Source organism: Acanthochromis polyacanthus, chromosome 8, assembly GCF_021347895.1.
Source record: "Acanthochromis polyacanthus isolate Apoly-LR-REF ecotype Palm Island chromosome 8, KAUST_Apoly_ChrSc, whole genome shotgun sequence".
In the NCBI taxonomy this organism is placed as follows: Eukaryota; Metazoa; Chordata; class Actinopteri; family Pomacentridae; genus Acanthochromis; species Acanthochromis polyacanthus.
Window position 1 is genome coordinate 3,414,382 of NC_067120.1, and position 27,859 is coordinate 3,442,240.

Sequence of the window (27,859 nt, forward strand, 5' to 3'; positions counted from 1 at the left end):
CTGTTTCATGCATGCACACACACACACACACACACACACACACACACACACACACACACACACACACACACACACACACACACACACACACACACACACACACACACACACACACACACCTGCTCCAGCAGTGAGTCCCATTAATCTTCTCCCAGGCCCTGTCCTCTGCGAGCTGACCCAGGTGAGGGAGGGGGAGGCTGAGGTCAAAGGCTAGAGGAGTGCCCCCCTGTCTGGATGGGGGCCTGGTGAACATTAGCCCCTGGCCAGTGGGGTGGGGTCATGGAGAGACCACCCCATACTGACTGTAAGAGGTCAGTGATTAGAAAAAGTGATATCTGAAAGAATCTGAAGGTGGAAATGACTGCAGACAAATGGAATTTAACTACCTGCAGCATGAGGCAATTCCAAATATCCCAGCGATGTTATTTGTGTGAATTTCCTAACAAGAGGAGGGGTAAATCTCACCAACATTAACAAGATGCAGTCTCACATGAATGAAATGCAGTAAAACAGGAATGTGGTTCATTTTCGTGCTATGAATCAGTCAGACACATTTTCTGTAAAAGGACAGTGTAAAATCAAATCTGTAACGTTGCATTCTGCAAAACTGCAATGGTCCACTTGGCATTACATAAATTTGGGTATCTGTCCTGCCTGTTTGCAGCCAGAGAAATGTAACTGAGCACAATGACCGTAAGTTCACTAACGCATATGCAGTCACCCAAAGTCATAACATAAGCAACAGTCAGTGTCCTCCGCAAGTGTCTCCATCAATTTTTGGACTTCACGCAAGTCTTAAGACTAGTAGAGGCTGGCAGTCTTTTCTCAGCTATGGTGATATTTGATAGTGAGGCTGCAATCTCGTCTTTTTGGTCCCCCATACGTGTCCTTTGACGTCTATGGGACGTAGCGTTTCAGCGTGGAACATCGGTGTCACAAAGGTTTGTGCATAATTTGATGCTTCTTTTACCCCCTTCATAAGTTAAAGTGCACTCCGGATGCATGATTCATGTGAGAAAATGTTGATAAAAAAATGAAATACTGCAGCATCTTTTTTTAACCCAAAGTCGCTTAGCCCGTATCACTCATTGATGCACACTTTCAGTGAGGATATTTTATTTAAACTGAAACATTTGCTTACAACACTGTGCATTAGGAAAAGGCTTCAATGATTTAAGGGAGCTTAATGGAATGTTTTAAGACAACTAACTTGAGATAGATGGTTTACGATAATCAAAGGAGCAGAAATGCAACATGCTTTATATTGCAATTACTGATCATTTCAAAGATGTATTGATTGACTTGGGCTGCGTTTTACAGATCAGTTTGGGACACTCCTACCCATCTGTTTATAGTAATAAAGAGGATGAGTAAATAAAAACAAAAAGCCTGGGTAGAAAGACACAGTCAATCATCATAAACGTCATAAACTGAAAAGACAGAATGGCAACGTTCCTGATAGAATGAGAGGGAAGATGTGGTTTTGGCTCTTACTGATCCAGGCTCTGCCACCGTCCTGATCACCTCAGAACTGACCTCATCCTCGGCTGCTGACGGGAGAACAGAGATGCAGCCCCAGGGGTGAGCCTGCCTTTTTGTGCCTCCTCTCCCTCTCTCCTCTCCAGGGGGAAGACCCTGAACAAGCAGACCCTCTGTCTGGATGCACCTACCAGGAACAGAGACTCAACTCTTCGTCTGGCGTTATCAAACAGCCCAATGAACAGGGAGCGCACACAAAAGTTACCGAAAGTGGGCAAGTAGAAAGGAACACAGGGAGGTGGATGGACAACGTTTTGTCATAGAGAAAAGTCTCTTCTGTCTACACGACACAACTCTTCACTTCTTCAGCCTATAATGCGAAAATCACTTTATATAATGCGGTAGTGTTCATTGAAAGACTCTAAATTCAGGCTCAAATTAGAATTAAAAGACAAGACTGCATGAAAACTTTAAAACACACTCATCTATTCCTAACTACCGCATCCCCTCCCACCTACACAAACACACACACATACACACTCAGACTTGAAAGTGTCTGATATGCGAGGCGCGTTGATCCTGTTTATAATGGCGAGTTTCCTGGTGTAAGCTGTTGGTCTCCCCTGGCGTTGGTCTCCCCTCTTCGCTCCAGCCCCTCATCTCTAATGCATGAGTCAGCCGGAGAGAACGCGGAGGCCAAAGAACGAGGGAGAGCGAGGGAGCGGACGGAGGGAGAGGCTAACCCTGGCACTGCGGCGCAACACTTTCATATTCTAATAAACCCAACATGAATACACGCATATACAGAAAGGGAGGAAATTGCATTTCTAAAACTCTCTCTGTATCAAAGGGCATTCCGCTGAACATCTCTCATCACACACACACACGCAGACACACATAAACATGCAGTCCGGCATTTTCCAAACCAGGAAAAAAATGGACTAACACACACACACACACACACACACACACACACACACACACACACACACACACACACACACACACACACACACACACACGGGGAAGGCTCAGAGGGATTACAGTGTGCTGACGACAGCAGTTGAATACACACACAGGCACAAAAACAGAAAACTTAAGGGGAAGTTCTGTTTGAGGAAGTTCTAACTAGATGTCTGGAAACAGTGGAGACTGAATTCTCTGATCATATCGCTGCATCAGTCAATGCACACGGAAAACAAGTGAGAGGTAGCAGAAAGAGAGCACGACAGAGCGGATCAGAGTCCACGAATCCGGAGCACCGAAGAACCAAGAGAGGCAAATATTGTGCAAAACACGTACGCTAAACTCCAGCTCGAACCGGTGCCTCATTTCTGGCCTCATCTCCTTTAGAGCAAGCCATTTAATTTCAGGCCTCTGATACCCATCCCTCCTTTCACAAGAGTTAATATCCCATTCTCCCTCCTCCTCTCTGCTGGTGTGTGATGGAGTCTCAGTGACAGCCTGTAATGCAGGCCTGTATGCATTGATTATATGACACCCTCCATTCAGGTGTGCTATTAAAGTTCCCCTCCTCTCTTCCTTTCTGCTCTGCCAGTGGAATAATGTCCAATAATAAGAGGAGCAGGTGACTGGAGCCGAGACGAGGAGCCGGGCTCTCCGACAGAAACACCAGTTCCCTGGCAGGACGAGATGAAGATACGCCCCTGTTATTCACCCCAGCACTGTAAACCACGGAGGAGTGCGGTGGGGGGGAATGCATAATTGCATTTAAATTACATGAAGGATGCTTTGACTACCCCCTTGTCTGACTGCCACTCCCCTCTGCATATCTGCACCCATGTAAAATCAACCCATCCCACCTTAGCTCCCTTCCCCCTAGGCTCCATAAGGACGCCTTCATGTCTGTCCCACACATGAGCATCCAGCATGTACAGGACACAGAGAATATGCCTTTAATCAGTGCTTAGTAATGAGTGTGTGTCTATGTGCGCACTATGAGGTGGAAACACAACTCAACATATTTCAAACCAGATGTCCGAGAAGAACAGTTAAGTAAAAATGCAGACGGAGGAATATATTTTGTTTGACTAACAAATAAGTATATATGCTTACAATTAATTATTATGTTAATTAAATAGTGCAATGATTAGAAGAAAAGCAGGCAAAGTGCAACAATATAAAGAATCCATGACTCCAAAAATTGGCCAGTGTACTACTGCACTAATCTAATTACACAAATACCTGTGTGTTTGTGCAAAGCAGTACACACAACACCGGAACCACGGCGCACTGTGACGTCGTGCCAACAATTAGTGGCATTTTACTGCAGCCACAGGCCAAAATGGAAACTCTGATGGGAAACTGAAACCTAAAGAAATTGCACAAGGAGAATAATACATTACATGCTCACTCAACCAAAGCAGACCTGCACTGGAGGCAGAACCAGCAGATGCCCACCACAAACACAACAGAGCATCCATCAATCACCATGCTATATGTTATCGTTACATCAGTGCCAAGGATCGGTGTTACGACCTAATGTGTAGATCAGGGGCTCCATAAGTGTCGGTAGAAAGACACTGAGAGGGGTTGTGAGATCATTTTCAAGAATCAAATAAAATGTTAAATATATAGAAACGCATATTTGAACCACATCATTTTGGAAATAAGTTAAAGAAGGTAGTGAAATGCTGCTCCTAACACTCCTGCAAACTGTATGTTCACTCATACATGAATGGAGATTACTACAACTTATTGTGCTATTAGTCTCTGAGAAATTACAGTAAAACAATACTGTGACTGTTGTGTTCTTCTGTATGTGTTTGCAGAGGCTTATTAGTTTGTATTTAATGACCTCTAAAGATTGTAAGTTGTATTTTGAGAGTCGATGTTAAAAAGTTTGGGAATCCCTGGTGTAGAAGAAGTAGCCCTCATGAAAACCATAATTTGGTCAACACAGAAAATGATGGTGATTACCGGGAAAACCCCATTAGTGAGTAGTTAGTAGTCCTAAAGGTCCTACAAACACAACACTTCATATAATCAGGATCATCACCTTATCTTGTGAAGTCAATACCCCAAAGTTTAAGCCTGATTCATTTGCAACATCTCAGTTGAGACTTGGAGTTATGAAGAGTTTTATCCTTATTTTGCAAAAGACATTGTTTCTTTGTCTGACTGAGTGCCATGCATTTTACAGTTTGAAAGTTTATATGTTCACATTTTTGAGAGGCTTAACCCCACAGTGCTTAGTCATTTAAATAAACAGATCATGCTTACAATAGGACCGACATCTTTCAGACAAACATATTTACTATTACAGCATGAAAACTGTTCAACACACATTAGATAAAAGATGCAATAGAGATCTGGGTACTAACATTTTAAACTTAGTGAGCTTCAACACCTGCATTTAAAGCATAAGACAAATTTTCAGATTTAGATGATTACATAGCGTATTAAAACAATCGTTCTAAATTGGATGAAATACAGCATATTTTACATTGCGGTCTATCCTGTAGGTTAAGCTGTACGTTGGTACACAAACCCATTATAGTAACTAAAATCAGGTCATATTATAGTAGCTGTAAGAAGCCTCAGACAGACAACATCTCTAAGCCTTCTGCTCTCACCCACACAGTATTCCCGCTGCAAAGCACAGCAGTCTACCTTCACCCTCTCTGCCTCCTCTTTCTGTCTCTCTGGGAAGCTCCAGGCCCAGAATAGAGCTCAGAGATCTATGGTTTACATAAACCACAATACCTCCTCAGCTTGGAAGGGGGAAGAAAGACACAAGCATCTGTTTTTGTTTGCATTTTATTCCAAAACATAAAATTGAATCAATCTTTTAATACTCTGGATTGTATAAACATGGGCGAGAACTGCTTGAATAAATATCAAGAATGAAAATGGATTTCTCGTCGACGACTATTATCTATGAGGTTTATTTATGAGTGCCACGGCTGGTGCCAAAATAGGCAAGACATAAAAATACAGAGATAATGTGTTTAGCCTTTTTCATTTTCTTCTTTTTAAGTGAAAGAATAAATATTAGGATTTACATCACATTTACATTTTTATCAAAATCAAGTTGGGTGCCACTAAACCTGCGTGCAGCGTTTTCATCTGTGGTTGCTAGGACAACTGAGAAAATAACAAAAGCAACATGACACTGACAATTTTAACAGGAAAATCATTAAAACCAACACGAGGGGCCAGATGATGCTGTCTGTGTCACAGTCAGTGTGTGACTGATAAACACAACGCCGGATCCATAAATAGACTAATAGCTCCTTCACTGCTCCCCCTACAATGCACTCAGTCTGCACGGTTAGTGGGTGTTTTTGTAAAAATGATAGATAAAATCCTCTCAATCTCAGAGACTCATAATAGTGTGTATGTAATATCAGACACGGATGCAAACGTGCACACAAAAGTACAGCGCACACACCTAGACGCATCGCAGGGCCATCTATCGCCGGACACACAACACCCACCAATGCATAACTACTTCTCATGCACACATATATTCATAAGGTATTATGCAGAATAACAGTTTTATGGATTTTAAATGGCATTCATTTACGAACACTGTGGCTAGCCATCACATGGAAGGGCTATTTTATCCCCTCTTAATGTAGATCAGTCTTCTCCGGTGAGATGCAGAGGGAGGTCCAGGACATTAGGGAAGTTGGATCTGTCTTCAGCCACTGATTAAACACTGGGCCGGGGTGAAGGAAGAGAAAGGGATTGCATCAGCTGGGACTGATGCACAAATGCATAATGGAACCATCACATGAATGCTATGCTTCCATTAATATCTTTTGAGCGTGAGGATTCCAGATAACAAGAAGCTTTTCCGTCCATATTTCTTAGCTCAGGTTTTTACGAGCAGTGCTCTGGTTATTACAGGCCGCTGCACAAGAGTGAAACAAACTTCACACAAGCGCGCCGAGAACCACAGCAGATCCTCCACAGCCGGGGAGATGACTTTCTATAGTCTGTGCACGCTCCAGTGTGTGTGTATGTATGTGTGTGACAGGTTTATAGGAGTCATTTATCCTGCTCAGCGGGCTAGTGTAGTGCGGAATGGTGGCCTGAGTGCCAGGCGTAGCTTATTGTTGTGTAGCCTTTATGGGCTACATTAAGTACAGCTGAGTGAGAGGGAAACATACAGTACAATACCCTGAGCTCACACATGTCATACACGCAGAGATTAAGTACCTCCCCAGGCCCAGGGCAGGCCTACATCCACTCAGCACAGGACCCTGGCAAACTCCCTCCGACTGCAGACATGGGCGAAGGTGTGTGTGTCGGTGTGTGTGAGAACATATGCAGGCGCTGGACCTGATTACAAAAGCTCAAGGAAACATTCAGTTACCTTTGCAGAACAGATCAAAGCATGATGCCTTGGAAAACTAAGAATCGGACGTATCATTCTGACTAACACTAAAATGGCAAAAAGGGAGCATTTCAACTGAGAACGTTTAGAAATTACCGAAAGCCTCTCTTTCTACTCCTCTGATCAATCTGAGAAATAAAAGTAAAAACGGGTTACTGCGTCACCGCCGGTCCCCTCAAATACGTGCAAACAAACAAAAACACACGTGTGCACCTGTTCTCAGACACGCTGGCACAGACAAACGGGTCCAACAGTCAGGCGATTTGAAAAGCAGCTTTATTCTCTCACTTACCCACTTATAACACCCCCCACTTGCGTGTCTGCTTTTTTGAAAGCTTCATAAGCGTCGCCTCTTCAACTGTGTTCCACAGTGTAAAAATAGAGGCCATTATATTGCCTAATGCCTACCTGCCAGCCCTCTATGCTCCCTCCTGTACACGGAGGCTTTTACATGATGAGGTGGCTGACATGTTCCACACACACCATCCATTACCATATGTACACTGGATGAGACTCAGCCTGCGCAACTTATACTAATGCATGTTTGGTATGCCCTGTGGGGGTGGGAGATGTGCACATGTACACACACACACACATATAACAAGCTTGAACAAAAAGATGTGCAAACTCTCTCCCATACAAATATAATGGCAGCATTGTGATGTGCCACTTGTATTAACAGCAGGATGCTTTTAAAGTAAATAAAAACATTATAGCTGGCTTTCTGGATGAGGCTGGGTCCTGTTTCTCAGTGGCTTATTTTTTGTGTGTGCGTGTGTGTGTTTGTGTGTGACTAGAGGAGGGGGGCAATCCTCTGTGCTGGGGCGGCAGTTCCTCTCTAATTGCCCCTCTAGGTGCCTGTGTGCTGGAGAGCTGAACTGAGGGTAAACACAGATCTAGAGATGATTAATAGCCAGAGGTCAGGGCGGAGCAAAAACAGGCAGAGAGGCGGAGACCTCACTCCAGCCTACCTTGGCCGTCCAAATCTACACACAAACACGCACTGAAGTCCAGTGAAGGTATTTTTCTTTTCCAGCAGTAGATTTGTACGTGTTCACGTTCACGCAAAAATCCAAACAGATCAATCCGACCCCCTGAATTCCTCTCAGCTGAGCAGCGGAGACTTTGGAAATGAACGAAGACGTCCAGCAGGTTATTCGAGGGTGAAAGGTGAAGTTGAAGGGTGAAGGGTAAAAGGTGAAGGGTGAGGGTCACGGTGTCGGCCCACAGCAGAAGTCCTTAACAAGCCATGATCAATACATGACCAGAAAACCCCGAGCTCCCGTTTCTGCTTCGTCCCCGCGCAGCTGTAGGTGGTCTTCCAAAGATTTTACACTGTAGCAGAGAGAGACGCATCCTGCTTCTATTACCTGCCCACTTTGTCTTCTCTGTCCCTTGACAAACACACAAACACACACACACACTGCACTCTTCCCCACAGTGCATCCCATGCACACATTTCTATCTGTCGCACCAATCTACTCACACACACACTTGCAGAGAGCACATCCACAGTTGAATGGAGTCAGGTTGGGCGGCCCTTCATTTTTCATGCAAACGGTAATTTAGTGAGACTGCCTATTGATTGAGCGCCGCTTGTCTCCCAAACAATGCCACTTCAATCAGCGGCCCGTGGGGGGAGGAGGGGAGGCTGGGGGACGGGGAGGAGATGGAGGGGAGGTGGTGGCGGCGGTGGGGAGGGGGAGGAGGAGGAGAGGAGGGAGGGCTGCCGATAGCTGCAGTGACTGATTTAAGAGATGGATAAAAAGCAGATACGTCCCCCGCCCCTGTACTGATTAATGACAGTGGCCAGAGCAGCCCTGGACTATGCATCATGATTTAACCACCAGCCCCTCATCTAAAGATTAGCGTGCGCACACACACACACACACACACTGCAAAAGCACTCACATACACAGTGTGTACTGTACCTCACAGAGAGACAAGACGTGGAAGGTGTGAAAGAAAAAAAGGGAAGTGAAGCAGTGAGAAAGTAGTGAAGGGATGAGGCGGGTGCAGGGACCTACTGTATAACATACTGTACAACTTTGAAAATTTCACTTTACTGAACATTTTCATCAAACTAAACTCACTCCCAGCCCGGGACATATTGGAAGCAGACATGTCAAGAAGGCCAGAGTCCAAGGTCATGCATCCACATGACTTGTTCTGTCTGGACAGCAGCTTGGAATCAAAAGATCTTCAGTTTACATTGACATCCCTCATGGATCAACAAAATATTTCTGATTCTGATTCAAAATAGAGAAGAGAAGACACTGATTACTTCAACACTTTTTCAGAGATTGTGCACATTGTTTTCACAAACGTACCAATAAAGAATGAGATTACCTGCTTGCCTGAGACGAGAACAAATTAGAATGAATGAAAAGCATCACATGTTCACCTCCTAGCAACGTAAACACACCCAACCCAATAAAAAAACATCTAAAAATATGCAAAAACTTAAAAAGGACACCAGTACGCATAATAAAAAAGAAGAATATCAATCTAGAAACTATTAAGCTTTTTAAAACAGTTATAAAATGTGCATGTTTCAGGTGAAAAGGAAAGGAAGAGTCTGATTTGTTTGAGAAGACAGTTCTTTTTCTCTCATATCAAAGTGCATCACACCATACAGAAAGTAATTAGCAAAGTCTAATTGTTGCTTTTCCTCACAACTCTTCCAAAAACCTACAAGCTGGATGCTCCAATCAGTGAAATCACTGAGACAAAAACCCGTTGATGACCTTTCAGGGTGCCCTTACTTTAAACTGACTCCATTCAGTCTTTGACATTAAGGTGTTAGAAAGCTTGCAAACTGAGCTCCTGGTCTAACCCGACCTGGACCAACCAAACGAAGCAGAGTCTAATGTCAGAGTGCACACAAGTGCAGTGCGGAAACGGAGAGCGCGATGTAAAGTTGTGCAAAAGGAAAACACTGACTCTGGTCCATTAGTTGTGTTGGAAGCTGAGGAGGAGGGTTGGAGCCCCTCCCCACAGCTGCTAAAATATTCATCAGACTCCCTGAGAGCTTGTCTGCTAATAGTTACACATGGAGCAGGAGAAAGAAGTGAGAAGGGAGGAGGAGGAGAGGGGTGGGCGCGAGGCAAGAGGAGGAGAAATTGGGGAGATGAGCGATGCTCCCTGTGTGCATGTCAGCTAATAGTCAAACATGAAGAGCTAGGAGGGAGGGGAAAAACGGGAGAAGAAAGAGAGGGAAGCGAAGAGACGGGACTGTTTAAATAGTCTGGGGCCGAAATCGCAGGGGATGGACTATGGGGGAAAAAAGCAAAAGTGAGGGAGAGGGAGAGAGAGAAAGAAAGAGAACAAGAGATAAAGATTGAGAGGGAGTAATCACTCCTTTTCTTCCTCCCCTGCCATCACTTGGCCCTCCGAGCTGCATTCCAGATTGATTAAAAGCCCCTCTTGTAATTGTCAGATCTTGTAGGAACCATCTCTGTGTTTGAGGAGGAGGAGGAGGAGGAGGAGGAGGAGGAGGAGGGGGGTCATCTGTGTGAGCAGGGTAGAAGAGAAAACCCAATTTCAATCACGTCAACCAGTGTAACAATAGTCACTTCAATAGCCACCAGTCGCTACCACATCAATCAGAACTCCCACTCAGGCAAAAAATATTGTTGATGTTGTTGTGTCTTTACGAACAGCAGCCCAGGTAGCCGAGTCCCATCTCCTACTGAAGGAGAGAAAAATGCACGCACACACACTCACACACAGTCATTAAAATGAGAAACAGCCGATGGTGTAGGAGCTGTTGAAATACCATTAAGAAATGGAGATAAATGCAGTGGATCCCGGCCTACTATGGCAACCTCACTACAGTAAATCAGACAGTGACGAATATTACACAGACCAGGCTGCACGCATATGAACACGCAAACACGCACAGACAAAACACATGTGCACGCATGGTTTACACACACCCAAACGCACACAAACTGTTTAAACAATCTGTGAGTCACCTTCTACAAAAAAAAAGAAAGAAAAGAAATCTCCTTTGGTGGATTAATGAGTAATTATCCTAATTAAATGTTTCCTGATCATCCGTTATGATATATGGATGATTATTATGTTCGGCGATGATTAAATGATAGTATAACAGAGCAGTCTGATATCATTTCAAAGAATTAATGAGCGTTTGTACAGAGGAACCGCGTGGAAATAAGGCGCAAATTAAAGATTGAATTAACTTAGATTTAATCAATTCAGGACTAATTGTGAGCTGCAGTAATAGAAAACTTTCATCACAGGTGGAGATTAACGTTCTGCTCGGCTTTTCCTCTGAATACGGAGCAGTCAGAAACATCCCAAAAAAGTCAAATCAGGTGCATGTTGTGTAAACACACCTCATGCCAAACTGACCGTCTGCAGGGCTTTTTAGCAAATCACTACATCAAACAGGGAGTACAATGCAGAAAATGAAATGATGCAAAGCAGTGTGCGGTGTGTGCCAGCCTGAATATTTATTTTTAAAATGATTTTGAGGTCAGATGTTTAAGCTGTTAGTTCTTGCTGACTGAGAGATTCTGTGCAGCTTTAACAACTTTTGATTTTTGGAGACATATGCGCTCTTATGACCAGTTTATTGTGTCACTTAGCCTAATGTAAACCGATAAACGAGGCTAACCTTGCAAGGAGGGTCGATGCTTATTTAAAAGCCCATTGATTAACAGTTGTGATTATTGATTATGCCACGCGGCTCAGACAGAATTGACGGATCTGATAGGTCGCGGGACGGACAGCACGGACAAACAGACGTCTGAGCGGCTGCTGGATGGTGACGGACACGGTGACGCACGCTCACAACGCTCCTCTGCTCAATCATGTTCCAACTTGAAGAGATGATTTGGAGTATCAACTTATTATCTGCACAGCACTTGAACCTCTTCAATATTTTTTGCCCTAACCTCTATCTCTCGCTCTCACCGCCTGACTCCCTTCTCCACACTGTTCACGGCGCACAGCAGAGCAGTTGCATGTGAAGGAGATAGTAAGCAGTAATATTCAATTATTGTATGCACGGCGTCCCCGTCCCGCCCTAAATTGATTTCTTTCAGAACGGGAGGCATCGCTCAGCACTGACACACAGCCATGTTTCCCCCATCTACCACATCCCACGCAAATTACTCCTCCATCTGCTCTCCCTCACCGCAACGCACACTTACCCCTCACCTCCCTTTTCTTTCCTCTCCTCCTCTCCTTTCCTCTCCTCTTTCTTTCTTCCTTTTTCCTCCCCGTCTCATCATCTGCTCATCTTCTCCTCTCCCCTGTCAGGACTACACAGCTATCGGGTGGTTGGCACAGGCCCCGGCTCCCATACAGTACGTTTAATCTGTCTTTAATCTCTTTGCATTGTAATGGGAAATGGTTTTGTGTTTTACTATTTGATTGAGCCTGCGAGCCCACCCCTCACCACTGCGGGACTCTGTGTTTAGGAGTGGGAGGTGTTTTCAATTTTGCCCCTGCTCAAATTGTCTTTTATCAAAGAATTCATATCAGTAATATGATTCTACATATTAACCAGGCTGTTTGTAAGTGGCCTAATAGCAGAGCAGAAGAGCGCAGTGAGAAAGATAGAGCCAGTGGAGAAAAATGAAAACTGGCTTCCACTCAGGGAATTAAAAAAAATTACTCTGAATTAAATGTGGGTGGAAAATCTGAACATTTTTCATTTTAATAATATGGAAACACTACAGAAAAGGCGGAAGAATACCTCGAATGTGGTTCATCTGTGAAAAGAGAGCGCCTGTTTTTACCTGGAGGTGGTAAAAAGTTTTCTCCTGTCAGGTTATGCCATCATCATAAAGACCTTTACAATTGTACTTTTAATAAAGCCACACAGAGAGGGAGTAGGTCTAATCAATACTTCATATAGAAGGGATTATTGTTTGTTCAGAGTCAACATAGATTCAAAACATCTAGGCTCGATAGTCATGTAAAGCTAGAATTGATTTGTTCATAAAAGCGGTGAAATTTTTTGATGTTGGTGTCACGTTTGTGACTTTTTTTTTCGGCTTCACATATTTTATTCATACACACGTTGTCACTTTTATAAAGAACAGGCCTACTGTTAACGCCGCATGGCATTTACAATCTGTGGTGGTTAAAATCAACAAAGAAATCCAAACATACATATAAACACAAGCACGAGCACGAATATTCAGGGACACACACACCCACAGCCTCCTCTCTCTCCTGTTCTAATTAAAGGGACCTCTCTGCCCTGGGTGTGTGTGTGATATTGACACTTAGCTCCGTACAATAAACTTTATTGGCAAGCCCTGCTTGATTACAGCACTAAACTAGAATAACAAGGAATATGGGAGGAGGGGACGTGGATTATATACTAAACAGACATTAGTGGGTTCTATTCAAATATCTGGTGCATTTTAATAGGAAAGGCTCCAAAGGCCTCGGTCTCTGAAGGAAGCAGCAACGAGTTCAGCAGTGATGTAAAGCTGAAACACACTCGGCACAAATAAAAAATGACATGGGTGAAATACAGTGAAGGTGGAGAAATATAAAAGAGAGAAGAAAAGAGATATATATTGAAGGATGGAGGAAGGGAAAGAGGGATAGATTTCCCGTCATTAATGATCTATGGAAAATACTCTGTCTATTTTCAGATATACTGTTAATGGCTGCTTGCTGCCATTAAAATCGTTGCTGTCCTGAACTCAGCTATTCACATATTGGCTGCTGCTTCATCTAATATTCATCTACTGGAGGTCAATGGCAGTGGTGGCATGCTTAATTTGTATACACAAATTAAGGGTGGAGACTAAGAGTTTTAAATGTGCGCCGCAGAGTTGAGATTCAATAAATGCAGATTCGGTGCATTTTGAACACCTTAAAGCCCCCATCACTTTTCTTATTCTTTTACACATATTAGAATACAGAAAAATAAAACTGCATCCATCCTAACACATCAGTAGCAGACAGAACCACGTGTTGTGTCACTTCTTTAAGCAAACGTACGATGACACACGTGGAAAAGAAATGAGAGTTTGTCTCGTCTCAGCAACAGCTCTGGTGAAAGAAGACATTTTTTTAAGTGAACAAATTCTGTGATTATTTCCCAACAAAGGTGTTTTAAACAATACCTGAAGGCAAAGATTTTGCTTCTTCATGTTGGACACTAAATTTCCAACTCAAGTGTGAAATCAATTAGGCTCAACCTCAGCAGGTGAAGCAAAAATTATCACATTCTTCTGAAGAGACCACCAGCAATTAACTGCATCCTTATTATTAGCAAAAAGGACAACACAATGAGCAATTTGCTGACTAAATGCAGCTTCATTGTAACAGAGTTGTGATTGCGGATGAACCGCAGCTGTCTGTCCCGTAGCTTCAACATTCCCAGATCTGCGTTCTCTGCTCAGTCAGTTGAACTACAATGACCCCTACTGGCCTGCAGTGGTACTATGTTAGTGAACATCTGCACAAAGAGCCTGCACCTCATGGTGAACTCATGGCTCCGCATCAGATCTGGATCTTTAAATCAAAAAACACAGTTAAAGAGAGGTCTGCCCAAAAAGGTCATCCTCTTTTCCCTCTTGTACCGTATACTCTTTATTCTCTTCCAAACTTCACACCAAACATCTCAGTCTACTCTTTGAGTTCTTCGTTTTCTTTCATTCACTTCCATCATCGCACTTCAAATCAACCCCCCCGAGCCCTCCTGCTTCCCCTCGCTTTTTTCCCCCTCTCTCGAGGCCTTGGCACCCTTGGCAGGGCCTCTCCCGCTGGGTGTGTTGGCAGAGTTCGGTCTCTGATTCACCCACAGCGTGCCCTCTGGCTTAACAGGCTGGCACAAGGACACGGAGCAGAGCCGAGAGAGGAGGGCAGGGCGGCGAGCACGGAGCTGCCGACTGATGGAGCCATATATTACCCAAAGAAAGTTATCACAGATTAGGCGAGCGGCAAGAGTTAAGTTATTTGAGGCGCAGACGGCGGTTTTAGGCCCGTGGTTTCTGTGAGCACGGCAGAAAATGTGGGTTGCATGTGTGTCTGGAGGAGAACATTAGAGAGAGACAGACCTCACCTTGAAGAACCACTGACCCCACACACCTTTATTGCATCTCCAATTAGAGGAGAGGGAGGGAGGGAGGACGGGAGAGTTACAAAGAGGGAGAGACGGAAAAGAGAGAAGGAAAGAGGGGGAGAGATGTATTTCATAAATGTAGTTCCATAAAGAGCACTGACCCAAATGGCATTCAGTAATTCTTCCCAGTGCCAGAGGAGGTTGGATAATCAGAAACTTCATCAAGCTCACCCCTTTCCTTCTCTCCTTCCCTGCGTCTGCAACACCTCCTACTGTCCCACCCTCCGCTGGAACCTCTTAAACAAAACTGTGTGTAATAACTGCATAACGTATACGGTGCATCCAGAACACGCATCAAAGAACATCCCTCTTACCCCCCCCCCCCTTCATCGCTTCATTTTAATTAAACAACTTTCCTTCCACTCACCATCTCTCATCGCTTTGATCTCTTCCCATCCCAATCACAGTGGAAGAAACAGTCCATCTCCACTTTGAGAAAAGTTGTACGTGTTTGATTCTGAAGACTGGAAAGCAGCAGCACTCATTCAACCTACACAACTAGAATCACCGCCTTTCTGTTTTACTGTATAAACCTCCGCCAACCATTCGAGTTTACATCTAGACTTGTGTAAAATATATGAATACTTTCATACTGTGAATACTTCAAAGTGAGTTCACTGAGAGAAACCAAAATCAGAGTCAGATTCCTTGTATATGCTCACATGTTGGGGAAGAAAGCTGATTCTGATAAAACATCAAGTTATTGCCATGAGAGTACACAATAATTTAAATATGCTTGCTGCAAATAAGCTACAAATTCTAAAACACGGATACCTCAGATAACATCTTCAACCCAACAGCACAAAAAATGTACAAATATATCACGACTTCAAGGTGCTCATCCAAAATTAGTGTCACCAGTTCCAACCAAATGTGAAATATGCTCACAATGGAGTGGAAAAATGTCCAGAAAAAGTGTTTCTCTAGAACATTTTGATGGCACAGTGAAGCTGACCTTTGATCACCAAGCTTTAATCAATTTATCCTCAAGTCCAAGTGGACGCTTGTGCCAAATTTGAAGAAATTCCCTCAGGGCACTCAAGAGAAATTGCATCCACAGGCAGAGGGACAACCTGAAAACGCCTCCAACTTTGGCAGTCACTGGCACAGAAACACAAAAAGGCACCAGAGCACTTACAAAAAAAAAAAAAAAATCAGAGAAAACAGAAAAAAAATGTGTCCCTTTGTCAAACACTCCACTGTGACTACATCCCCTTATGGTCCATGTGGGTCTACCAATAACAGCCGAACAAATTCCTTTTTGAAACTGCTCAATAAATTCAAATCTGTCTTCAGGACAATGTCTGCAATACGTATCACATCTGTCACTGCTGTGTTGAGATGGATATGGGAGGACAGAAATCTAAAAGAAAATAATACAATTAAAGTGTGTCTCAAGCACCAAGTTCCTATCGATCTGTCCGCTCACTTTTCCAATACGCTATGGACTTAACATGGACTTATTCTTTCTTAAGCACAACTGGGACCACTCCCTCCCCCTGGGGTGCAACACTCACACAATGCTTCAAAAGAACATTTTGTTTATATGTTCAATACCAGAAACATCAATAAAATTATCCATTCATTAATTTCCTATTCAATACAAATTTAATGCAGAGCCATGGAGTAGCCAGCTCATATCCAATAAGGACATCTATCCCCGATCACTCAGCTCTGTGTTTCACATTGCACACACACACACACACATGCACACTCAGACGTGCACACACATCAATAGGACTGTCCCTAAAACAGCTATTCCTCACAGACTGACTCAATACTGTACAGAGGGGAAAAAGGAAAAGAGCAAATAAGGAGGATGTGGAGTGGAGGGAGAAGGAGACTTACTTATTATTTCTTAAGCACAACTGTCAAGGTGAGAGTCTTGACACTGGATGTTCAGACAGAGCCGAAAGAGAGAATTTCTCCTTCTAGTTTACTGTGTATATATTTGGAAAGTCTGGTTTAGTCACACAGGAGCATGAAACCAGTGGTAGGTATAAAAACACTGCATTCAAAAGCCAACTAGTAAAGATAAAAGCAGCATCAGCAGGCTGTAAAGTGTCAGAAGTAGGCATTATGAAGCAGAGGAGGTCCTGTCAGTGTTGTAATATTATAAATTACTGGAGGATTCTTATTGATGCGTCAGGGTGTGAACAACAGTTGGGACTGAAGTTGATTTGTTTTTTAAAAGCATGTAGCAGTGCAGCTTGCAGCCTGATCCTCATCTCTGTTTGAACCTGGACACGTTGCCAAAATAACACACCTCCACCATTCACCAAACTGTTGCTGCTCGCATTTTGGGTAATGTAGACATCAGGCTTTTACAAAAAAATGGAAACACTGGAGTCACAAATGACAGTATCTCTCAACGTACTGCTTCGATCTGGATGCCTTCAACAAGATTTTAAAAGTAAAGAAAATATAAGATGGTGGGTAGATTAAGTCATAACAATATGCAAAAACAATACCTCTCACATATGTTGGATAAAAGAATGAGGGTTGAATTCTAAAATAGCAAAACAAAAACACAGACAAATTACATGCAAATACCACAAAACCATACTCAAGTCCAGTACTTGAGTGCATATAAGGGCACTATTCTACCACTGCAGGGCAGAGGGTTATGTGAGGAATATTTCATGCACCGTGATTCCGCTTTGACTTCTATCAAAAGGAGTTCTGAACAATAAGCTCCATCACAGTAAATTTTGAGATCAATGGCAGGTGCAATGGCACCGTGCTCAGTGATACAATCTATAGCTCTCTGTTGCATGTGATTAGGAAATGCATGGAATCGAATACCATACAGGTAGTGAACCCGGCTGAACCGTACCTCCGATAACCCCAACATGATGCATATCAGATGGAGCTGTGAGCTGTGTGTGTGTTTAACATGTTAGAGGTGGCGAGATGACACGGGAGCCAGGGTTCACAGGTCAAGTAGAGTCAAACCAGGTAGGCGATTGGCTGATCAGGTCTGAGTGTAATGACTAATCAATGGTTGAATGCATCAGCCTAATCTAATGGGCCAGGTGGGAGAGGACAACGCTAGACACATGGAACACATGATTGAGCACAACATACAACAGCAATGTAATCAATAACACATAGAGTGGTCTAAACCCCAGGGGGGCTCCCCACTACTGGAACGAGCTGCTCCACCGGCATTTAGGACGCACTCTGCATGTGTGTGTGTGTGTAAATATGTATGGTTGGTTGGTTAAGGGAGGACAGAAAAGGAACCAAGCTGTATTAGTCTGATTGATTGGATTATGAAATGAAATGAGGGAAATCAAAGCCTTTTGTTTGTGGCACACCTCAGTGAGTAGCAACTGTTTGTTTCTGCTCTGGACGGACAGGAGTGAATGAGGACAAGCAGATGTTTCAGACTGCAAAAAAAAAAAGCATAATGTTGATAATCAGTCTGTTTACACATTGAGGGGAAGAAGAGGTGAAACGTTCTTTATATTTAGGTGTGGAGAAAAGGCAGGCACCTCTGTGTTTTATCTGACCTTCCACATCGCTCAGTAATGAGCATTATGTGAACCTGTTTGTGGGTTAAAAGCATTGCAGGGCTCTTAGGTACCCATCTGTACATTACTGAGGCCACACACATCTATCAAATGAATGCATTTTAATGCAAAGTATATAATGCACAACAATGATGTAGCTAAAGTAAAACAAATTTAACGTATTATATAAAACAAAAAAACTGAGAGAATTAGACAAAAAGGTGATGAAAAGATGATCAAGGAGATCAACCATGAAGAGATAAGCTTCGTAAAAGAAAGAAAGAGAGAGAGAGAGAGAGAGAGAGAGAGAGAGAGAGAGAGAGAGAGAGAGATGACAAGTTAGGGACAAGAGCCAGTCAGAGCAGAGGACAGGCCTGGGTCAATACTTGCAGCACATACTGCTGACACTGCACCGCTCAACACACACATGCATGCGTGCCACACACACACACGCATTTTCACATGCACAAGTACACAAAAGATAGAGAGACATCAGACCAATCAGTCAGCCGATGTCGATATTTCAAGAGGAAGACGGCGAAAAGAAGAAACTTTGTACCAAAGACGAAGCAGACAACCTCCACGTTTAAAGAACTTTTACAGACTGAAGTGGGGTTTTTTTGTGAGTATTTTCTGTCGATCGGAGGGAAAAATAAAAATTTCTGACATTCCCTTTGGGACAGCCATTTTCAGCCAGACATCAGTGAAAAACTAAAAGCCATTACGAGAAGGTTTCAGCACTTAAAAAGGTCAATTCACCCAAATGACGATAAAACATTTTCTCATGAACCTGCAGTGGCTTCCAGCAGTGCGGATAGGTTTGGTGTTATTGTCTTCATATAGCTCCAATTAAAATCTTAATGCAACCTCTATTGTATCCATGTGAAATCTGGGTGGTCACTCCATCTTCCTGTTTACTCATATTACTTAGACATGAATTGGGAATGAATCGATAAGTTGATAAACAATCAGGAAACATTTTGCTATTTTTTTTATAAGTAATGCAAACATGGTATTCGCTGGTTCCAAAATCTCAAATGTCCTTTGGTTTAAAACTGAACACCTTAAAGGTTTGGATGGCTGGACAGCATAAGACATTTCTGACTTTTTTATTAATTTATAATGTTCATTTTATATGCCTAATGACTAATCAATCAATCATAAAATGGCTGTCAGAAAACTAATAATGGAAATAATAATTAGCTGTAGCCACATGCAGCACACTAACAAGAAGGATCTGGTGATTATTTTCATGCCTGTGAGGCTACACCCATGAAATGGACCAAAAATTGTCACAGTTTTAATTTTCCGTTGTTTATTTTGTTGTCTATAAGTGTGTGTGTGAGTTTATGATAAAAGAGAGCTCTGCGATAGGAGCCTCTCCATCTTTGAAATGAATTAGCGTGTGGTGCCTTATTGAGTGAGGTGCAGTGTTTAAGTGAAACTGATGAGAGATGTGTGAGCAGCGAGGACTGGGCTATAAGTATGTGGCTGAGGTCACAGGTTAATCCCTATTGATTTACTCCACCGTCTGCATGCAGCCGCACAGGAAGACGGAGAGGAGAGGCCTGCTGTAACGGCTATCACAGAGAACAAACGCAGGATAAAAACCATGCACACCTACACCTTCGCACGCTCCGTGTTACCAGATGCTAAATAGGGTGAGGACAAGAAAATTAAGTATCATTTAATCCCTGAATAGCTAGTTAAACACCCTCGATTTAGACAGATTGCAGATCATGACCTCCCAATAATCAATGTGAGATATGATCATTGGCTTCATTTACACACAGTGTCAAGAGTCTTCATTGGAACATATATATATATATATATATATATATATAAATAAAATCATGCACCTATTTAAATATGTATCTTGAGATACATAAAGAGGCTCATGTTTTTCAGCAAAGCCTGTGTAACACCTCCTGAACTTGCAGCTACATTCGTCAGTGTGGTGACAGATTTAAATGCTCCCTACAAATGTGAAATCACAGCGACAGGCCACCGGAGCAGACCAGAGAACGTTTGAGGAAATCCAAATAATACAGGAACCCAGCTGTATTTATAAACAACCTCTTCACAATCTCATCCCACAGGAGGACAGGTGAAATATTACATTAATATGAACAACTATTAATAATAACCCCCCACCCCCCCACCCCCACCTCTTACCCCATCACTCCTTCTCTCTCCATCTCTATCTCTCTCCTCTCTCTCTCTCTCCACCTCTAATCCCATCATGCGGGCAATAAGTGTATGCACCATGAGCACATTTAATTTCTGCGGTTGGTTTTCAGCGAGCCCAGAGGTGAGCCTTAATAAGGATCAATGGCACTTTATCTGGGACAGCACCCACTTCACAGCATGCAAATTACACAGCAACCCTTAAAAAAAGAAATGGATTTAATTAAAAAATGTAGAACCACGGGCTCTGGAAATTCAATTAAAGGATTTATGCAAAGGTTGGCTAGCTTTTTGTGTTGCAGTTCCTGCTTATATAATGAGCTTTTCATATTAAAAATCAATAGGTAATCTGGGCTAGGGGATCGGCTGCTTATGTACATTTTTGAAATCAATTTGAAAAATAGTCCATCAGCTCTGTGTCACAACAAAGAGGGGAGGGAGCGGCGTGGATGTATGTGTGTGCATTTGTGTGTGTGCAAATGTGTGTGTCAAGTTGTGAGGGTCAGCAGCAGGAAAGCAGCACCAGTGGACGGGTGAGAAAAGGGTGATAGGTCACATCTCTCATCTCCGAGGGTTGCAGGAGAAATGCTCTGAAGCTCTAAAGGTAAGAGACACGGAGGGCGAAGGAGGCAATGTGGAAGAGTAGAGGGTAAGTGAGTAAGGATGTCTCTCTGGCCAGGTCAGTTTCTGGCTTTTTGGCCTGTTCTGATCCCTTCTATTAGAGAGAGAGAGTCCCTTGGCAATGGAGGGTCTAGCTGATTCTGACCTGTGGCTCTGGGGTAATTTAGCCCAGCCCCAACTCAGACTCAGCCCAGACTCAGACAAGCCCAGCTGGGGAGACGTCCTAATGGCCTCCCTGAGGTGTCTGGAGCTGGAGGAGCAGAGAGGAAGTGGTTGAGGCTTTAAGTGATGTTTTTTTCCACAAACAAATCTTAGTCTGTCACACAAAAACATCCTATAAAACGTTACAGGCTGAACCAATGCACGCTTGAAAAAAAAAAACTACACAACTGCAGGGTTAGGCAGCTAAATAAAAATTTGGAAAAGTTGAGATGTTGAAAAACTCCTTTCTTCTTCTTCAACTTCTCCTGTTTTCAACAGGGATATTGTTCGTGCCTCCTTCACACTCATGTTGTATAACTGTACGCAGGCACGAGGGGTGAATGACTGACTGCATACAGTAGCAGACTGTCAGCATTTGATTGGTTCTTTATTGATCCAGACACGCTTTCCATCACATCAACTCATCCACAATAAACCATTTACACAGTTTCCCTGTGCAATGGAGCGCATAACCAGGCCTCAGGCCATCTCTGCTCACGCAGGGTGCGTGTGTGTGTGTGTGTGTGTGTGTGTGTGTGTGTGTGTGTGTGTGTGTGTGTGTGTGTGTGTGTGTGTGTGTGTGTGTGTGTGTGTGTGTGTATCTGAGCGTGTGTGTGTTTTCTTTAATGAAATGGTATCTCCGTGGACAATAATCCCAGTAACAGGATTGGGCAGGAACACACATGTCAATACAGCCAAATGGGATTGTATGCTTTTATCCATCCCCACACCAACACATCTTTCTCTCCCACTGTGTCTATGTCTCCCTCCCTCTACATCTCTGTCTCCTCCATACATAGAGCAGCAGCACAGCAGGAAATCACACTGATCCCTCAAAAATGACCTAAAACATGGCCTCTAAAGGAAATCTTTGAATCATCAGAGACGCTCATTTTAAGTGTATGAACCTCAGTAATGTGTAATATTCTGTCTACAGCAGAGAAGAGAAACCTTGACAGTGTTTCCATTCAGGCTGGAGCTGACCCCCTCCTGTGTAGCTCCTAATCATCCAAGAGGACTCTATTACAACGGCCTGGCAGCTCATCTAACCCCGCAGAGGAGAAGGGGGGCTGGAGGGGGGAGATTGGGACCTCTGCTCCTCTTTGTTTCCACATGACTGAGCAGCACTCACACACACATGCACGCACACACACACACACACACACACTGCATAGGTGTACAGCAGAGCTTCTACGTATGTGGACTACACCAGATAGCAGATAGAGCATCTGACCTTATGTCTGTCTGCAGGAGAGAAACTGATACCGAAGTCAAAGTGGCTGCTGCGCTCACATACTACAACCATCACCCATTCCTCTGTGCGTCTGTTATGCTGATGTCTCTCTTGCAGTATCTGTCTCTGGGGTTAACCCACAAACTTCAGGACTGAGCTCCTGGTCACAGCAGGCAAGGCTCAGCAGAGGAGGCACTGGCAGTCCCACATCTCCTGCCTGAACCAGTGTTTCTCTAAAGCAGCGCTGTCTGCTGGTGCCTGGTCAAAAGTTCAGCCTGTGCATATGTAAAAAGGTGGCCGGGTGCCCGAGGCAGGATCCTGGGTAAAATAATCATGCTAAAACGCTAAGAAGCATGGGACTAGGCGAGAGCGCTGATGAAACCAGCCCCTGGGGGAACTGAAGTGTCTGATTGGGCCAGCAGAGACTCTCAGGCCGGTGCCCACAACGCCCCTCCCCTCCTTCTCCTCATCCATTATAGTGGATGCTGAGGAACTGGAGCCACTGCCCACACTGATCCCCATTCAGCTCAGCACTGTCTCTGCCTATAGGTATGGTATAGATTGGATGGGTATAGGCTGAGCCCAGCTGCTCAGAGCCTGAGGGTACACTGATCTTGAGGGAGCAATCAGTCAGTCAACAAAATGTCAGAGGGTCAGCGATTCAGCGTGACAAGACGGTGACAACTTCACAAAGGTTACAGCCCAACTAATAACTGCAACAGTCACTGAAATTCATGATGTGCTGTTTAAATGTACTTCCAGAGTTTGGGTTCAAAGCATGCCATCGTGCCACTTTTACAACACACACATAATCTAGAAGGGCATAAAAATCTCACAATGCTACATCAAATAAATCAACCGAGATCTGTATCAATCAAATTTTGAGCATTAAATTGCTGCAACTAAATCGGGGAGCTGCGATAACTCCTGTTTTTTTTTTTTTTTTGGCTTCTCTCGCTCTCTCTTAGGTCCCTGTCGCGCGCATGCCACTGCGGGCCAGATAATTCAATGCTGATAATCACACCAAAGGACACAGGGAAAACTCCCACTCTAAACACGCTGAATTAAAGAAACAGGAGTTACAGGCCTGGTTGCACAATCTCTGATAAGTAGATCAAGGCACGGGGAGGGGAACATGATGTTAGTGAGAGATAGTTTGGCTGATTAAAATGTCATGGCTCTTTATAGATGTCTTTCTCAACTCAGCAAAATGGAATCAGCTCTGTACATCAATAGCAGAGTGGGCTGTGCTCCCTGCTAATGGAGAAGTTTCTTTCTCTTAAGTAGAAACCACAACACAAAGAACACAAAACTGAGGAAATCAAAACGTGTTTTTGGAAAAACATGAAAAGAATGAGATGAAGAGATGAAAGTTAAGTGTAAAAGTGAACCACAGCTGATGAAGGAAGAAAGTATGAACATGACTGGATGACCAATTATGCAGTGTATGGCCTGACATGACATTTCATCGCCGTTACCACAACAATCAAATCAAAGATTTAGGACTGCATGCAGCTCCAGGTGTTTCGGCCGCCTCCATATTGTGAATTCATGTGCGCGCTCATCCGTGTGTGTCTATTCACTTAGAAAAACTGTATATCACTCCACCTGTGCTCCTATAAATCAAACCTGTGTTTTAAATGAGAGGCTGGTTATTTGCGCAAGAACACACACGGGGGCTTTGTGATTGTTTTTTGGAGTCGACATTCTGCTTATGTTTGCATCCCAGAACAATCTCCATGGATCCCGCAAGCGTACGCAAGCAATTAAAGCGATACCATCTTCATATCCCTGCAACCAATAACTGAAATAATATCACTGTTTTATTAAGCCCTTAATGTGGGGGTAGAAGGAGTGAGGAGTGGGATTTTAAAGAGGATACACTTTCAGGGGCCTTATCAAGCCCAGATTTAAATAAGAGCAAATGCTCAGCTTAAGGGTGTGCCTGTGTATCTGTGTGTGTCTGTGCATGAGGCGGTGTGTCTGCGTGTGGCCTTTATCAAACATGAGTTTTAGCTAATCGCTGTGTCAGCACACCAGAATTTAATTACTAGCTCTACCTTTGTCCTTTAATATTTACTAACATCTACACTACGTTTAATTAAAGACATGTAGAAAAGCCGCTGCCCCATTCCGGAGGAGAAACTGCTCTACTAATTACAAGTGTGTGCTCACATCCAAAACATTAGCAGGTCAGTGTCTTCCACTCTAGGGTAAACCTCCAACAAACATAGGATAAAAAGAAACATTTTTAATAAATTTTGGCACAGCTAGAATTGACCAGATTTTAAGAATGAAACAAGGCAGTTAAAAAAAGAGCTAAGAAAATTGTTTAAGTGAAGAGGGAAGGGAGAAAAAAAGAGTGTTTGGTGACAGAAGCAGTCAAACTGAGGAAATGTTCAGCTTGGCATTTTGTGAAAGGTGCTGAGGAGCAGCTCCCCTCATCTCTCATCCCATGTCAAAAGGCGGAAAGACAAATGACGGCCCGAGGCCTTGCGTCTGTCAAACATGATGGATCAGAACAACGCTTCACTAAAACTCCGCCACCCTGCCTTTCAACACATCACATTTTCACTCCAGTGCAAACACTAAATTGATAAAGTATGAAGAATAGCAAATGGAAAGATGTAATAGTCAAACTAAAACATATATTACAAGGCTATGGAGCCTAAGAGTAGAGTGCTGCTATCCATTGAAAAGTCTTAGAGAGCACAGGACACAATCTAGATAAATCACAGTGCTGGATTTTATCGCTCATATCCACAGGAGGACGTTAACCTGAGGAACCTTACGTCACCTCAGAAGCGCACATGTGCTATGAACACTTTCCACACACATACAAATCATTTACTCTGCAATAACATGTAGATGCATCCTCCCTCAAAACACCTGGCGCTCTGAGCCGCACTACAGAGGTCATTACCTTGACAGAACTTTAGCAGTAAGTTGACTTATAAGTAATGATCTCTCCAGATGCCACTTACTGGCAGTAATAGATCCCTCATGTCTGAACACTGATGTGATGGAGGCAGCATAGGATGGCTGCAATAATGTAGTCACAAAAAGGTAGTACTAAATTTAACATCTTTCATTGACTTCAAATGCAGATCCAAGAATGTACAGAAATTCTTAACTGTGGTACAATCACTGGTGGTATATAAAGATCAACAAACCCTCCATGACATCACCCACACATTTCCTGAAGAGTGGTTTGAAAGCGCCAGCCGTCACTGTTTTGGACGTGGTGACTCGGTCTAAATCTCAGCCAATCAAAAACTAAACAAAGAGAAAAGGACCATGCAAACATCTCATATAATGTCCTATAACAGCACCCTGCCACTTACAGCATCCATGTCATTAATGTGCAAAAATTTAAGCCTTAATACAATTTTAACAGGTCAGTTATATGAAAATTCATTCAGTGTACAGATGTCATAAAAGGGGGATTAAACTGCAGAGACCAAAACTGTTTTTTGTACCAGGCTGTAAATATGTTTATTCTGCTCTAAAGTTGCACATTTTATCACAGGAGTCTATGGGGATCTTGGAGGCAACCTCAGCCTCTTCATGGAAGTGCAATTTTGGCATTTTCTAGAGCTGGCACGAATAGTGGTTTCTGGCCTCCGAATATCCGGGCCCTAGTAAAGACGAATATCCAAATATTCGTTCCGCCCCGTAACGTCCAACAGAGGGAGGGGGGAGGGGGGGTGCGGTGCGGTGCGGTGCGGCGTGGTGCAGCGCGGCGCGGCGGTGGAGGTGCGGTAGTGGCGGCAGCAGCGGCTTGTGACACAGACGGCCCGAAAATTCGGATCCTTTTTCATTTTTAGAAAGTTCTGGCCAACATTTCTTGATGACAGATTGAACCCAGTGTAAACCGACCTTCGTTGCCTTCGTTTTGTCTTCAGCAGAGGTCTTCAGCATCTTGTCTTGTGTTTATGCAACGAAGTGAAGCACAATGTCAGAGTCGGCAGCCACCAGGCCATTCGGGTGGTGTTTACAAACACGAATGGAGGAGCCAAAATGAGCCGAAGAACACGGCGGGATGAGCCGAAGTGGGCCGAAGGCGCAGGGAAGAAACGAGCTCCGAATATTTTCGTCTGGGGGGAGGATGGAGTGATCACATAGACATATGTGTATATGTTTATGTGATCACATGATGAGATGAGCCGATATGAGCCGATGTGGGCCGAAGGCGGAGGGAAGACAGTAATGGGGCATATTCTTTCCGCCCGGTAAGGTCTGACAGGGGGGTGGGGGGCGAATATTCGGATACCAAATTAATATCCGGATAGTGCCATAGCGAACGAATATCCGGATATTCGGGTCCAGCCCTATCATTTTCCAAAAAAAAATAGGCACGTTTTTGTATTGTCACAAAGTGTGCCAGAGGTTCTCTCTGTGTGTTTTTTTTTTTTTTTGCACAAAATATCTGTGGCCTTGCAACGGCACCCCACAAGGCTGCATGATTATTTTCAGCGATATTGAGGTCACAATTAATTATCACCGTTACTCAGTGACTTTTGGGATCTTGTACCTGTTAAACCTAAGAACAGCATTACACTTCTAGCATGGTGGTGATTACAGACAGTGTGCCGCTGAAAAATAACTCTAAAAACAAAACATCACAAGTAGGCTGTTCCTCCCAATCATTCTTGCCCATATACCACAACCACAGAGTCTCCAGACTGTCCGTTGACCAAAGACTTCATGAGAACCCAATACTCTAAACAGCCATGGCCTTACTCCCTGCAGATGCACAGATGTAATACTCTCAAGCGCTAAGGAGAACTCTAAAACAATGCTTCTCTGCTGGGGCTGATGGATTCTTACAGCTGGCTAGCTCCTGTCTTTCTGGACAACTCCTGAAAAGAAGAAGGTTAACAGTAGTTTGGTCTTCTACATGTTGAGATGAGCCCAACTACTCAGGCATAAGACTGCAGTACCTCCTACACCGGTTTCAGCTCCTTGTTCATCAGAGAATGACCCAACCAGGAGCTGTTGGTCAAAAAGCACAGCTCCCAGGTGCACAGCACATCAGTAACTTTAGCCACCATCAATTCTCTGAGGGGATCTACTTTTACTGTTGCTCCAAAATTAAAACTGTAATTGCATAAAAACAACAGGTCCCTCTGGCACAG

The 27,859-nt window shown here is 43.6% G+C and overlaps 1 protein-coding gene across 1 annotated transcript in view; it reads right to left on the reverse strand.

Annotated features, from left to right (window-relative positions):
- The window catches only part of wwox (WW domain containing oxidoreductase), a 142,738-nt gene that overhangs the window by 68,808 nt on the left and 46,071 nt on the right, over positions 1 to 27,859 (reverse strand). The window lies entirely within an intron of this gene.